This window comes from Carassius gibelio, chromosome B20 (assembly GCF_023724105.1).
Source record: "Carassius gibelio isolate Cgi1373 ecotype wild population from Czech Republic chromosome B20, carGib1.2-hapl.c, whole genome shotgun sequence".
Taxonomy (NCBI): domain Eukaryota; kingdom Metazoa; phylum Chordata; class Actinopteri; order Cypriniformes; family Cyprinidae; genus Carassius; species Carassius gibelio.
The window spans coordinates 25,215,879-25,231,835 of record NC_068415.1 but is presented as its reverse complement, the minus strand read 5'-3'; the positions used below and the strand labels follow the sequence as shown (position 1 = coordinate 25,231,835).

Genomic DNA, 15,957 nt, shown 5'->3' with positions numbered 1-15,957 from the left:
AGGGCGCGCACCACGGCTAAGACAGATCGCCACCAGTGAAAGCCACCCGTATACATCGCCGGTCAAAAAGTGTGGCTTTCTACTAAGAATATTCCGCTCCGCTCCGTTGCTAATAAACTTGCTTCCAAATTCATTGGCCCATTTACTGTCACCAAAGTCATTAGTCCGCCTCAAATTGCCTCCAGCGTACAGGAGGACATTCTGGATCACTCCCTTATCGATGATTACAATCGACAGGTAAGCGTTCCTAGGAGGAGGGGTACTGTCACGGTTCATTGATACATAGTGTCATCTTGTTGTCTGTGTGTAGGTTGTGATTACTGATCAGCGGCAGCTGCGGCTTATTACATCTTGCCTATATTAACGCCTTGTCTTTCGTCTCATGTTTGTCAGATCGTTGTTTGGAGTCCTGGTGTTGTGTTGTCCCCCGTGTAGTTGTTCCTGCTCTGGATCTCTCGTCGCAGTTTCCTGTTGCCTGTTTGTTCCTTGTATATTTGTTCTGGATCGTTCATCACTTCAGTCACGGTCACTTCACGGACTCCACTCACCACGTACACCAGCGCCCATCAAGGTCCCTGTGTTGCCATCTCTCCTGCTGCTAGTTTGTCTTGTCTTCTCCTGCATATCTGACTCTTCTGTGGAATACACTCATTAAAGAGATATTAACTTGCACTTGCATCCAGTCTTCTTTTCCGTGACAAGGAGAGGAGAGGAGAGAGTAGGAGAGGAGAGAGGAGGAGAGGAGAGAGGAGGAGAGGAGAAAGGAGGAGAGAGGAGAAGAGGAGAGAGGAGGAGAGGAGAGAAGAGAGTAGGAGAGGAGAGAGGAGGAGAGGAGAGAGGAGAGGAGAGGAGAGAGGAGGGGAGGAGAGGAGAGGAGAGAGGAGAGGAGAGAAGAGGAGAGAGGAGGAGAGGAGAGAGGAGGAGAGGAGGAGAGGAGAGAGGAGAGGAGAGGAGAGAGGAGGGGAGGAGAGGAGAGGAGAGGAGAGAGGAGGAGGGGAGGAGAGGAGAGGAGAGAGGAGGAGAGGAGATTAGAGGAGAGGAGGAAGAGAGGAGAGGAGAGAGGAGAGGAGAGGAGAGAGGAGGGGAGGAGAGGAGAGGAGAGAGGAGAGGAGAGAAGAGGAGAGAGGAGGAGAGGAGAGAGGAGGAGAGGAGAGAGGAGAGGAGAGGAGAGGAGAGAGGAGGGGAGAGGAGAGAGGAGGGGAGGAGAGGAGAGGAGAGAGGAGAGGAGAGAAGAGGAGAGAGGAGGAGAGGAGAGAGGAGAGGAGAGGAGAGAGGAGGGGGAGGAGAGGAGAGGAGAGAGGAGGAGATGAGAGGAGAGGAGAGAGGAGGAGGGGAGGAGAGGAGAGGAGAGAGGAGGAGAGGAGATTAGAGGAGAGAGCAGGAGAGGAGGAAGAGAGGAGGAGAGGGGAGGAGAGGAGAGAAGGGCCATGCACTCACCAGAGCTGCAGGTAACACATGCGTTTGGTCACCATGACCTCAGGCGGGTCAGCAGCAGCACTGAGCGCTCCCCTCCTCCTGCGCATCATCATCATCTCATTAAATCATTGATGAAGGTTTGACACCAGGAGAAAATCCCCAGATACAGGACGCCTCCAGAAAACCTGACACAGACCGCACTTCTGCGCTAATGCACTTCTCTCCATGTTTGTGCTGAATCAGTCCAGTGCTGCCACCTTATTTTCAGGTAAGGTTGTTAAAGGCAGCTGGTTTTCTTGCTAAATCATTGGATGGTGATGTCATTATGCAAACATTATGTGAATTTTATGAAATTACTAAAATCCCAGCAAAGAATATAATTTGTTCATTTTGTAAAAATAAATAAATAAACATTTAATATCAAATATTTTTAAAAGCAATAGTCCAAAACACATTATTATTATTATTTTTTTTTCTGAAAAGTTACTCATTTTGGAGTAATTACACATTATTAACAATTATAGTTAAAAGCAGTGTATTGGCAGTAATTTAAATGCCATAGAATATAATTAAAGAGCCACACAGATGGGAAATAAAAAATGACCTGTATTACAGTGTATGATGTAGCTGTCCATCAGTGTAAACAATGTGCAAAGTAATTAAACCAAAAAGTACACGATTTATAAAGTTATTGGCTTCTAAAGTAAGGAGTCGACTCTGAATCGCTTAAACGAGTCGTTATAGATTTCAAATCTTTTGCCCATCTCTATGTACGTCACTAGGAACACTTTGCATAATAATCTCCGCCTACCGTCTTGGGAGAAACTGACCTCTGACCTGCTGCGCTGATCGTTATGTACAAACACGTCATTAAAATGAAGTGTAACTCCGTGAATACTCAACGAAGAGACATGAGAGAGATATCTATAGAAAGCTTGACATGTCTTCTTTAAAACTAAACAAGTGCTGCCGAAAATATTCTGTGATAAAGTAATCCATATGAAAACAACGTGATGTCCGTTTTTCACGTCTCCCTTCATTATATCTGTGACCACGCCCCCGCGCTGAACGCGCTATTCAGATTTAAACTGAAGCGTGCGGCTTGAATACACCCACACAGAAGAAAAAGCAGTGAGACTGTTCAAGTTTTTTATTTTACTGTTTGCTTCGCGATGAGAGGAATAAGACATAATTCACCCCAAACAGATGCTAAGGCATAGTTTACCGTGGAGGTGTGTGCGGAACAACCAATCAAACCTGACTATGTTAGTTGACCAATCAGAACACAGTATGCTACCGAAAGGTGGGGTTTAAGGAAAATGAATCTTTTGAACAGCTTCGCGCAAACCGTTTGGGGATCTCTGAGAATTGAGGTAATTTTAAAATGATATTTTGACAAAATGACAATGTTTTTTAACCTTGGATGGATTTAAACCTAATGTACAGGACTTATAAACAGTGATAGGAAGCTTAGAATTTTCATCTTACTGGCTCTTTAAAGTCCTTAAAATTAAGGCACAGTGTATTGTGTTAACATGAAGGAATTTTCTGCATTAATTTTTCAACAGCATTTTACCTGTTTGTTTGTTTTTTTAAATCACACATTGCATTTTTAATAGTCTTTGTTAAATATTAATTGAGTCACTTTTTTTAAGTTGCTAAAAGTGACCAGATGCATGCATTTTAAAAACAGCTATTGCTAGTTGCTCAGTAAGCAACGTGATCACTAAATAAACCTGAAAATGGACACACTTTGAGTTCGGCAATGCTTTCGACCGATCTAACGTGTGCCTGAGGAATCAGTATTTCTTCATGCACTTAATCCAAAGCGATTAGAGGACAGCATCTGTTCAGATTACCTGCGCTACTTCCATAGTTCCTCTTCTAAAACACATCCAGGTCTCATATCACCACAAAATCAAGAGCGAGACGATTCGGTTTCATTGCCTGGAGATCTCTGGTATTGAGACAGAACTTGAACTGCTTTTGCTTCTCTGTGATAGTATACAGGAGGTCTTTAGTGAGTCTCCTCAAATCAGGAGAATTACTGTCATGAGACAGTTAATATATCATTATTCTCTCATATTCTTGTCTCATGAAAATAATTTTGAAATGAAATATGTCTCAATTTTCACCTGAAGGAAACAGTTGCAGGTCCAATAAAATAAAACATTTAATAATGCTTGCAGTTTTCATTTAATGAAGCAATTGCACAAATGTTTGTTTGTAGTTATTGATGAACTTATATTTGCCATTAATTATGATCAATAATTTTTCTTCTTAACTTTGTTAAGAGGGTTGAGACTGAGGAATGCAGTCAACGCTATGATTTGGAAAATGATAATACATTTGAGAAAACAGATTTAGATTTGACACTGTCACACTACAGAAAGGGTCAACATGATTGGCCGTGATTTAATGTTGTCATAAATGATGCCACACTACAGGACTGCGCCTCAAAACTTCGTCAAATTCAATGGTCATTAATCAGCAGTCGGCGAACATGTCAAACTAGCAACTGAAGACTACAGATTTTGGCCTATGTCAATAGGATCATTTAGGATTCACAAAATGTCTCAAATGGCCAAAATAATACAGAGTGCACCAGATTTAAACAGTCCAAAATCTTCTAAATTCAAACAATTTAACATGTAAGACATAGCTGCATACAGTAAGTGAAGCAGATGTAAATTTGCATGTAATAAAATTTGCATCCGAGTCAAAATCCATCAGGCTCTTGTGAGATTTCACCATAGGATGTCACAAAAGGCCACCAAAATAACATGGTTTACTGGAATTATTTCATCAGCACGAACAGACACTTTCACAGCAAAATACCGTGTAGGAATAACAAAACTGATGTAAAAAAAAAACGGAGAAAAGTCATCGCTGCACATGTTCCACAGTGTGTCAGAGAATCTGAAGATCTGCCGGATGCACAAGATTACTTCTGAAGAGTCTGTGAGCCAGGAGCTGCCCGCCAAAGAGCATCATCAACAACCCTGAGCCTGCAAGAGACCTTCAGCATTACATTATCACCAGTCTGTGATGCACTGAGCATGTGTTTAATACTAGATGAGAGCTCCGGCTCTAAATGATCAGAAGAAAACCTGCCCTTTGACCTTTCTCACAGGACGTCCAATCCTGCTTCTGGAGCTCCAACACACCTGCATTCAAATCCTTGAAAAGTCATCATGGAGAAGTTAGGATAGCCTCAGACCCATCTTAAACTCCTAAAGGGAAGACGGATTTTGTGAATTTATTGAGTTCAAATTATTAATTACTTCAACATAACACTAGCTACATTTAATAACACTGTGGACTTCAGCCACAACTCTACAGAAACGAGTTTTGATTGCCCAGATCGCTGCATCTTTGAAAGTTACTACTCAAAACCTTGGTCATGACTCAAATAGGGTATGAAAAACTATATGACAGAGGCTAAAATGACAAATGTTTCAGTGGAAAAAAAGTTTCTAAAACAGAACTTACCGAGAGCAATCCACCAGTGCTCTGTCGAGGAAAAAATCAGCCGTAACTGAAACCAAAATCACAGTAAAAACAGGTTCAAAATGCAATTTTACAAAACATTTAATCACAAACACAAGCATATCGTCAATGCAATGTATGCAATACAAATATCTAAGACCAGATAAAAGTCTTCTAAACAAATTTTAAAGATCAAATTAACTGCAATAAATCACCAGTCAATCATTTATCAATCATTCAGACATGTGCCTACTGTTACGGATAACCAGGACAGGAGGCTGAAAGTATAAGAAACTCAGTTTATTGAGGCACAAGCAGAAGAGCAGGTGGTGTAGGATGAGGCAATGGTGCTGGAGGCAGTGATGAAGGGGATCCGTTGGTGAAGGGTTCAAGACGCTGGAGGTAACACACACACACACACACACACACACACACTCTCTCTCTCTCTGTCTCTCTGTCTCTCTGAAGGCTAGGAGACAGGAGAGAGGGAAGTAGAGAGACAGTCCTTAGAGTGAGCACACAGGTTAGACCTTGTTGCAAAGGAGATCGGACGGTGACTGGGTGGGTGTGTGTGTGTGTGTGTGTGTGTGTGTGGTATTTGAAGTGAGCTGATGATTGCAGGTGGATGAGGAGCAGGTGGGAGTGATTAGTACTCAGGTGATGGAGTGCGCTGTGATTGGTTGGTGATGGAACCTGCCATGTCTGTTACACCTGCATCATTACACCATGCAAATAAAATATAGAAAAAAAAAATGTCTGTAGGAACCAAAGTATATTTGGTCACATTTTTGCCTGTCATGACATCACAGCACAGCAATCCATTTTAATAAAGTGGACTTGTTCAACAGGACATGTTCTTGTATTTAATTTATAGTATATTTTAATCGTTAGTTTATGCACACGTCCAGCAGACAGACGATATTGCCTCTCATTGTTCTTTAGTTTTCTGTCACCTGACTCACAATAACATGAAGCTAATTCTTCAACCTCTTACAGATTTTGGACAGAGGCAAGATTCATTATATCAGCTTTGTTGGTGAGCAACCCTTCTATTAAACATATTTTACACAGAAGGACATGAAAGCATTTCTTGCTGATTACTATCTGACATGTTAAGGCTTAAAAAATAAATTTTCTAAACTGTTCCAAATTTCCATAAGGACATTTCCATAAACATGATTTCTGCTCGTCTTTCACAAACTGTGGGATAAGAGATGTGCTTTTTCTGTGCTTGTTGACAACATGATACAGCATTGTTTGATTTGCATTCATAATGTTCCTTTAAAAGGAGGGGGTCGGGTTAATTGATCAAACTGATCTGACCAGATCAAGTCTCGTCCCCTGGTACAGTCAGAGTGGCGTACAGCAGTGTGACAGTGATGGCGTAGACCCACACACACTCCTCCACCATCCGCACCAATATCAGACCCCCAGAACATACATCACCTCACTGCACAACATGCAAACACACAACACACACTAACACGTCTAGCTACACACAGTAACATTATTATCATGTGCCTCTAGAAGATCTGCAAGTGAACGTTACTTTAGTGTTCATCTCAAAGAGGCACAAAATCACTTTTACGGATTCCCTCCTGGTGGAGTGACCTGCCCAACTCAGTCAGAGGAGCTGAGACCTTAGCCATCTTCAAGAAATGACTAAAATACATCTCGTCCATCTTGATTTGACCTTCTAACTCTATAGCACTCTCTATTCTAATTCTATTCTTTAAAAAAAAATTGCCCCTTTTAGACTTGCACTCACATTCATTTTCTAACTGCTTGTTTAAAAAAAAAACTAACACTTGCCTCTCTATTCTTTTTTTGCTTTCCTTTTGTCTTTTGTAACCCTATCTGTTCCTTTTCTTTCATTTATTATAGGCCTCTAACACAAGTGTGCTCTATTCTTTTTCTATTCTGTTTTCTTTTTATTTATTATATAATTTCAAAAAAGACGTACGTGTTACTTGTGTACGTTACGTGTGCTATGTAAAGCTAACTGAGACTTGTATATCATTGCTCTTTTGTTGATTTTGATTGCTTCCATTGTCCTCATTTGTAAGTCTTTTTGGATAAAAGCATCTGCTTAATGACTAAATGTAACATCAAAACTTATTTCACCACTGAACTGCACATCCATAGACCCATAATTTGGCATTTATTGGCTATTATTGAGTGTAACTCTCTTTTACAGCCATTTTCTGTCTTAACTTCCAGCTTCAATAGTTGTCAATGTACAATATGTGTGCTTTAGCATCATTGAATGTGATATATAAACCTGCATGATATCATCTGTTTGCCATCCAGCTCTAGACATCAACAATCAGCATAGGCCTATAATCAGCACACAAAGGTGAAATTAGAAGACATAATGCCTAGCTTGTATGACTCTACGTGACGGTCTTGAGATGACAACACAGAGTATATACTTTACATTTGAAGCCAGCTTACCTAAATACTTGGGACTTTGTCATGCCGGTTGAGTTGTGTAGTCACAAGCTGTCCACCTCTTCCACCCTGATAACAACACACAGGCAAACACACAGCTTGATTTATTCCTGCTTTTAGTTCTTCGAATCAATTATGTGATGCTGCCATCATGTTCATCGTTTTATAAATATAAAGCAATTACAGCAAGTCCTAACTATATTAAATTTGAGTGAATTTGTGGTTAATTTGCATTAATTCATACAATCCCATCTGTATTTTTTCATTCAATTTCCCAATTGGTTTACAGTGGAGCTTTTGTCATGGTAGAACTGTTGTCTTATTTTGATCTATGTGGGTAAGGTTAGGTGTGTGTCTCGTTATCATTGATGGTTTCATGTGGGTGTGACCACCAATTGTTCCATCAGCTGCAGCTGCCACTCATTTCCTGCTCCCTATTTATTGCCCTGTCTTTCGTCTTTTGTTTGTCAGATTGTTGTTTGAAGTCTCCTGTGTTCGTGCCTGGTGTTTTCGCCCTTGATACTTTCCTGTTTCACTCATGACAGATCACTTCACTCTCGTACTCACCGTGGGTTCTTCACCCTCCTCTCTCACCTCAGGATTGCCTGTCTCAGTCCCTGCGTCTGGTTCAGGACCTGATCCCTGGCCGCGACGTTCTGTGTGATTAGATCTTCATTACACTTGCATTTGCTTCCTCTCCTACTTTGCCATTACAGAGATATCTGACCATTCATAGAAGCTGCAAGCTCAACCAGGAGAGCATAACCAACACTGGACGCGCAGTTCAAGCACTCATGATGCAGGTGTCCGAGCTCACCCAGCCGATCCAACAACTTAGCATTTTCACTGTGCCGACCGCACCACCTGTTCCCCAGCCGTACCAGAGATGAGCCATCGACCGGAGCCTCGGCTACCCATTCCCGAGAGTTATGCCAGTGAGCCGAACTTCTGTAGAGCATTCCTTGTCAGACGTTCAATGCATTTCTCATTGCAGCCCTGAACGTTCGAGATGGAGGAGTCTAAAGTGGCTTTCGTCCTTGCGCTACTTACGAGATGGGCAGCCTTGTGGGGAATGGCAGTGTGGGAGAAACGGGACCCATGCTGCACCTCTATCCATGCTCTCGCGGCAGAGATGAAAGGGGTCTTTGACAGAGCAGTAGCTGGCAAGGAAGCTGCCAGAAGACTCACGGATCTTAGGCAGGGTGACTATTCTGCTGTGGACTACTCAATCGAATTTTGCATGCTTTATATGCTGGATTTACCTCCTAGACTCAACTGATTAATTGACTTGGCTCTCCATGCTGATGCCCGCATTGATCGACTGGAACAACATGCTCGATCTACACGCACTACCGGAAGCACTGGATTTCATAGCAGCAGCACGGAGAACACAGTCGGTCCCGTTGTCAATCACGAGCCAATGCAGGTAGGGAGAGCTCGGCTGTCCTGGGAGACGAGAGAGAGGAGGAGGTCTCGTGTACTCTGCCTTTACTGTGGTGGCTCTGGACATTTCTTACACTCTTGCCAGGTAAAAGCAAGCCCAGTAGTAAGGTTGAGGCTACTATCGGGTGGGATCTCCGCCGGAAAGTCCTCACCATCTACTTTTCTTCCGGTGAGTCTGACATGGGCCAACGACACCTACACAGTCAGGCGCTCCTGGACTATGGAGCTGAGTGTAATTTTATGGACATTCATCTGGCACACCAGTTAAAACTCCCCATCACGTCTCTGTTCTATCAGATCTCCATCAAAGCTATCAATGGTCAAGAACTCCCCGACATCACACTTAAGACTGGTCCTATTACCCTCATCTCCTCCAGCAATCACACCGAGACTATTCCATTCCTCCTCCTGGACTCCCCTGTTGCACCCATTGTTTTAGGCCACCCTTTGCTGGCTAAGCATAATCCTCGGGTGTATTGGGGCTCGAACTCTATAACTATGTGGAGAAAGCATTGTCACAATTCCTGTCTGGTGTCTGCTTGTTCGTCTATGTCTGGTACTGTGTTTCAGGAGAAGGCAGCGGTTCTGTCAAACGTGCCCGCAGAGTACCTGGACCTGAAGGAGGTGTTCAGTAAGTCTCACGCTGCTTCTCTTCCTCCGCGTCATCCCTATGACTGTGCTATAGATTTATTACCAGGTAAGTCTCCGTCTAAGAGCAAACTTTACTCTCTTTCTATTCCTGAGAGGGAGGCCATGGAGAAATATATTTCTGATTCTCTAGCAACTGGGTTCATCCGACCTTCCTCTTCTCCTGCAGGGGCGGGGTTCTTTTTTGTTGATAAGAAGGATGGTTTTTTGCGACCTTGTATTGATTACCGAGAGCTGAACAACATCACGGTGAAGAATACTTATCCTTTGCCATTGATGTCTTCAGCCTTCGGGAGGCTGCAAGGAGCATCCATTTTCACAAAATTGGATTTAAGTAAGGCATATCATTTGGTTCGCATCAGGAAGGGGGATGAATGGAAAATCACTTTCAACACCCCCAGAGGGCATTTTGAATATTTGGTTATGCCATTCAGCCTTTTCAACTCCCCAGCGCTTTTTCAGGCACTCGTGAATGACGTGTTAAGAGACATCATAGACACCAATTCATATTTTTACCTGGATGACATATTGTTCTATGCTTCGTCTCTCTAGGAACATGTTCAACATGTCAGGTGAGTGCTTCAGAGGTTGCTAGAGAATGGGATTTTTGTCAAGGCAGAGAAATTCGCTTGCATCGCCTCTTCTGAGGGAGTGCGCATGGATCCTGACAAGGTTAAGGCTGTGATAGATTGGCCAAGTCTAGATTCCCATAAGGCCCTACAGAGGTTTCTGGGATTCGCCAACTTCTATCAGTGTTTCATTCGTAATTTCAGCCAACTAGCCGCCATTCGGACCACCTTGACCTTCTCCAGAACTATGTTCAGGTGGTCCGATACAGCCGAGGCTGCATTTACCAACCTAAAGAACCGCTTCATTTCGGCTCCCATCTTAGTCGCCCCTGATCCCACAGGTCAGTTCATGGTGGAGGTTGATGCATCAGAGGTGGGGGTAGGTGCGGTTCTTTCCCAACGCACTTCCTCAGATGACAAGATGCATCCTTGGGCTTTTTTGTCCCATCGTCTATCACCTGCTGAACGTAACTACGACATTGGTAACAGAGAATTGTTGGCTGTCAAGTTAGCATTGGAGGAATGTCGTCATTGGTTAGAAGGGTCGGGGGTACCTTTTATCGTTTGGACTGTCCATAAGATTCTTGAATATATTAGATCTGCTAAAAGACTCAACTCCAGACAGGCTCGGTGGGCACTTTTTTTCAGGGTTCCAAAAACATCAAACCCGTTCATTATCTCTCATTTTTGATCCATCTGAATGCCCGGTTACTCACGAGTGCATTTTACCCAAGAAAGTAGTTCTTCACACTCATATGGGAGGTTGAATCAAAGGTCAAGATGACCTTAGAAGGGTTAACGCCTCCTCCCGGCTGCCCACCGAATCGATTGTTTGTTCTGGAGGGGTTAAGGTCCGACGTTATTCGATGGGGTCATTGCTCCAACGTGGCTTGTCATCCAGGAGTAAGTCGTACTAGTTGCTTAGTAAAGCAATGATTCTGGTGGCCATTAATGGCTCGCGATGTTCATGATTTTGTTTTGGCTTGCTCAGTTTGTGCCAGTGGTACCACCTCCGGATGGGTTACTCCAACCGCTGTCTGTCCCTTCGAGACCCTGGTCCCACATCGCTCTAGATTTTGTTACCGCCCTCTAATGGCATGACGGTTGTTTTGACCGTAGTTGACTGATTCTCGAAAGCACATTTCATTCCTTTGTCTAAATTACCTTCAGCCAAGGAGATCATGTCTTTTGATTACATGGCCTCCCAATGGACGTGGTCTCTGACAGGGGTTCCCAATTCATGTCTAAATTCTGGCAAGAGTTTTGTAAATTATTGGATATAGAGCCAACCAAGATTTAGAGAGAAATGTTGCAATGTTTGGTATCCAAGAATCCTTCATCCTGGAGCAAACAAATCTCTTTGGTTGAGAATGCGCATAACTCCTTACCAGTGTCATCCATGGGCCTCTCTCCATTTGAGTGTAGTATAGGTTATCAGCCACGAGTTTTCCTAGTCACGGTTCCCTCCACTCACGCCTTCATCCAGAGGTGCCATCGACTCAAATTTCCTCTGGCGTACAGGAGAATTCATCCTGCCTTTCATGTATCAAAAATCAAACCCGTGTTTTACTCCCATATTAATCCGGCTACACCAGTCAATATTTACAAATAGATACAAATGGGACAAATTTTATCCTGAAAAAGTATATATCATTCTGAAGATCTAAGCCTCAAGCATCGACGACAGATTGCTGTTTTCCAATGGAGAGCTTATAAACACTGCATTTGCTACATTTGTGTAAGCAGTACATATCAAAACATGAAGAATGGAAACGCAGTACAAACCAGATTCGTCATAATAACGAGTCATAAACACATCCACAGCTGTAAATCCCGATTTAGTTAGAAAGGTAAGGGTCCATTGAGTGACATCTCATGAAGCACGTTTAGTCCAACAAAGAATTAACATTGTAATATGGATCATAATTTATTTGTTTACATTTCAGTTCTTCATCGAGAGCATGGTTTTGTAGCGTACAGTGTCACAAACAGAATGAGACGATCCAAAAAAAAGTGAAAGATAGGCGAAAGATTGTTTATTTGAATTCTGGCGCTCCCTCGTGACGCTCGTGATGCGCTCTGACATAGGAAGGTGGGGGGGGGGTGTAGACATAGTCTCATAAAAATATTTGCAGGAGTCTCATTTTTCACTTTTTCATCTTCTTCATATTTAAAATAGAAACTCATGAGACATGTGACTTTCAACCATTACTTTTCTAGATTGCTCCAGGACTGATTTCATGTATTTTTATATCAAATAAAAAAAAAATCAGTGTGGTAAAAAAAATTTCAAGGCACTTCAGTGTCTGTAACTTTTACTATTTTTGAAACTTTTATTATTTTAAAGCCCAAAAGGTCTTCTTTCCAAAGACACCAAAGTTATGTGTGTAACAAACATAAGTAAGGAACTGTTACATTAAAGGTGCTGTAGGGAACTTTTGTAAAAAAATTTTTTTTTTACATATTTATTAAAGGGGGGTGAAATGCTCGTTTCCACTCAATATCCTGTTAATCTTGAGTACCTATAGAGTAGTACTGCATCCTTCATAACTCCAAAAAGTCTTTAGTTTTATTATATTCATAAGAGAAAGATAGTCTGTATCGATTTTTCCCGGAAAAACACGAGCGCCTAGAGGCGTGACGTGTGGGCGGAGCTAAAGAATCACGAGCGCGAGTAGGCTTTTGCGTTGAGAGCATGTGGAAGCTGTGACACAGATCCAGAGGCTGAAATTTAACAAGAGCAGCATCAGCAAAGGCGGTATGCTATGTGGTATGTACTGAAACTGTATATATTTGCTTAGCGGTTTTGGAAAATGACTAAGTTCCACTTTATGTCGTCTTTTTTTTTTTTTTTTTTTTTTAAGCTGTACATGTGGAAAGTGCAGTTTGATGACAACATCGCATGTTGTTTACCTGATGTGCTTACGCGCTGATAGCTAAGTTAATAACACAGAGATATTTGAAGCAGTTTTACTCACCGCATGTGGTTCCAACACACAATCGTGACCCTTTTTAGTTGGGACTGCATTATCCTTAAGAAATAAACGATGTGCAATCCGAAATGCAGGGAACAAACAAAAACACTTGCACAACTCCGTTGATGCTCTGTAAAAATAAACTCCATCCACTGGTCCCTTAATGCTGTTGCTCTTTTGGTAATCTGTGCAGGGTTGTCTTGCCCTGGCAACCAAAATAACACTTCTTTTGTGACATTTGGCGACGCTCTCGCTCTGATCAGTGAAGTCTGTTGTGCTCTCAGTGCTCTGCTATACGGGAGCGCGCTCTTCCAGCAGAAGTGTCTCAGGACCCATATAAGGAAATTCCGCTCCATCTAACGTCACACAGAGCCATACTCGAAAAAAACTTTCCCAAACTTGTGACAAACCGGAAGAGGATTTTTTGGAACAAAAATCATCCTTCAAACGTACAACTTAATTTTTGAAACTTTGTCCATGTTTAGCATGGGAATCCTACTCTTTAACAGTGTAAAAAACTCAGTATGCATGAAATAGCATTTCACCCCCCTTTAAACCTGTCATTATGTCCTGACAGTAGAATATGAGACAGATAATCTGTGAATAAATCAAGCTCCTCTGGCTCCTCCCAGTGTCCTATTGACATTAGCAGAAAGTCATCCGCTCCCGGTAAAAAACAACCAATCAGAGCTGCGGTCCGTAACTTTGTTTGTGTTCAAAATGTAGAAAAATGTATATAATAAGCGAGTACACCATGAATCCATTTTCCAAACCGTGTTTTTAGCTTGTTCTGAATCACTAGGGTGCACCTATAATAAGTGTTTATATTCGGACTATTTTAGATTGCTTCGGGGGTACCGCGGCGGAGTAACCCAGTACCTTTGTGATTCTTCATAGACATAAACAGAGAGAAGTAGTTCCGGCTACGATGTTCTTCCGCAAGACGCAAGCAGTTCTGTTTATTAACCGCTAGAGCGTCAAAAGTTTACAAATTTACAAAAAAAAAAAACTGACAAAAACAACAAAATCACACACACACATACACACACACTCACACACATAAATAAATTATATATATATATATATATATATATATATATATGTATGTGTGTGTGTGTGTGTGTATAAAAAATGTAAAAATAGGTTGAACATGAAACTGAAATTTTTGTAAATGCAATGTATAGAACATGCAACATGCTAGAACAGTAGCAGTGATTAACGAATGACGGACTGACGTAGACAATTTTTTTTCTTTTCTGTACTACAGGAAGTCAGTAGACACATCACCACGTGAGGCGGACGCACACAGAAAGAAAGACTGAGAGAGAGGAAGTTGTGCTGCTCAATGTGGAAAATCTCACCTGAGGATGCCGATGCAGAGACTGACCACAATATAGTAGAGCGAGTAGAAACACAACATACACATCAGCAGGTTCTGAAGAACAGCCTGGCCACAGACACAACCACACTCAGTGCATTCGGAAAAAAAAAAATCTATACATTATGTAACCTAGTTGTTTGGAATTTGCTTGGTGAGCTCAGCAACAATAATAACATGCATTAAAATACATACATAAATACAACGTGCTATTAGAGTGAAATGCAGATGTACAGATACCAGAGGACTTGAGAGCATGTTGCTCTTAATTATGAAATGTAACATGCTCTATTGTTGCAGAGGCCTGAACTATTCCTGTACATGGTCATGGTCTTTACCCAGGTGTCATGCAGCTTGCTGTGGATGGGCAGGTGTTGTCTGATCAGTTTAGTCCAACAACATGAATGGCCAGCGATCCTCTGATCGGTGCTGTCGCAGGTAGCATTAGACTGAATCACTGCATCTGTCATGGCTGCTCTTAATAAGATTAGCAACACTGTGATACGCTTCTGTAAATCTGGGCAGGATAAAGCCCACCTCCAGGCCTGGGCTACACTAACTAATTACCCACACACACTAAAAATACTCCTGGTCAAGTAAGGCTGTGCTAGAATACCTCACATTAGCATCCTGCGAGCACAGTTGGCTGTAAGGACTTGTTTCTGTTCCACAGCACTGCTAACTTATGAGCACCTTCCAGAAATGTTGCAGGTTTCAGATTAACACTGTGCTTCAATTGCAATTCCTGGGTAAAACAATGTGTGCCTACTTGTTTGAAATAAAGTCTGGGTCAGTACTGTTGGGAAGCAACTTTTGAATCATTAAATTTAATTTGCTCGTTTTGAAATTTAAATAATCCTTTATTTAAATAAAGGGAATTCACTCACACTTTATTTTAAGGTCCAATTCTTGCAATAAACACAAAACATTCACTACAGCTTCTGCCTCAGTAAACTACTAATTTGCTTATTAATAGTTAGTAAGGTAGTTGTTAAGTTTAAGTACTGGGTAGCATTAGGGATATAGATTATGGTCATGCAAAATATGTTCTTTATAAGTATTAATAAACAGCAAATATGCTAATAATATGCATGCTAATAAGCAACTAGATAATTGTGAGAGTTGGTCCCTATACTAAAGTGCTACTGGCAAAAATGGCAACATCCACAACGTTTTACCAAACGTAGCTATTTTTCATTAATCCCAATGCTCACTTGCTTGTGATTAAAAAAAAGAATGAAAACTGAAAATGTTGTCCTCATTTTAAGTCAAACGTATGTGTGAGATTCTAGAGAACTGCATTTTCCCATCTTTGTCACCAGTTAAGTTGAGCAAAGTGAGTCTATGTAGACATCATTTTATGAGCATCTTTAGGATGAATGTGAACACTGACTGCAAGCTGGTCCTCACTTCATAAACCTGGAGCTTCTTCTCTCAAATATAAAGGCTATGGATGTGGATGGGTGCCGTCAGAATGAAAGTCCAAACAGCTGAAAAAAACATCACAATAACCCGCAGTACTCCAGTCCAACAGTTAACATCTTGACAAGAAACAAATCAATCATTTTTTTTTTTTTTACTTCGAGCT

The 15,957-nt window shown here is 41.7% G+C and overlaps 1 long non-coding RNA gene across 2 annotated transcripts; it reads right to left on the bottom strand.

The window, feature by feature from the left end:
• Nucleotides 1-3,578: 3,578 nt before the first annotated feature.
• Nucleotides 3,579-14,800, bottom strand: LOC127984378 (uncharacterized). Of its 2 annotated transcripts, XR_008160577.1 has the most exons (4): nucleotides 14,708-14,800; nucleotides 7,360-7,425; nucleotides 4,909-4,954; nucleotides 3,579-4,649 (listed from the first exon to the last, which is right to left on the bottom strand). It is a non-coding gene; the product is annotated as an uncharacterized LOC127984378 (long non-coding RNA). The 2 variants fall into 2 exon arrangements; XR_008160576.1 differs by lacking the exons at nucleotides 7,360-7,425; nucleotides 14,708-14,800 and adding an exon at nucleotides 5,159-7,337.
• Between the last annotated feature and the right edge of the window lie 1,157 nt (nucleotides 14,801-15,957).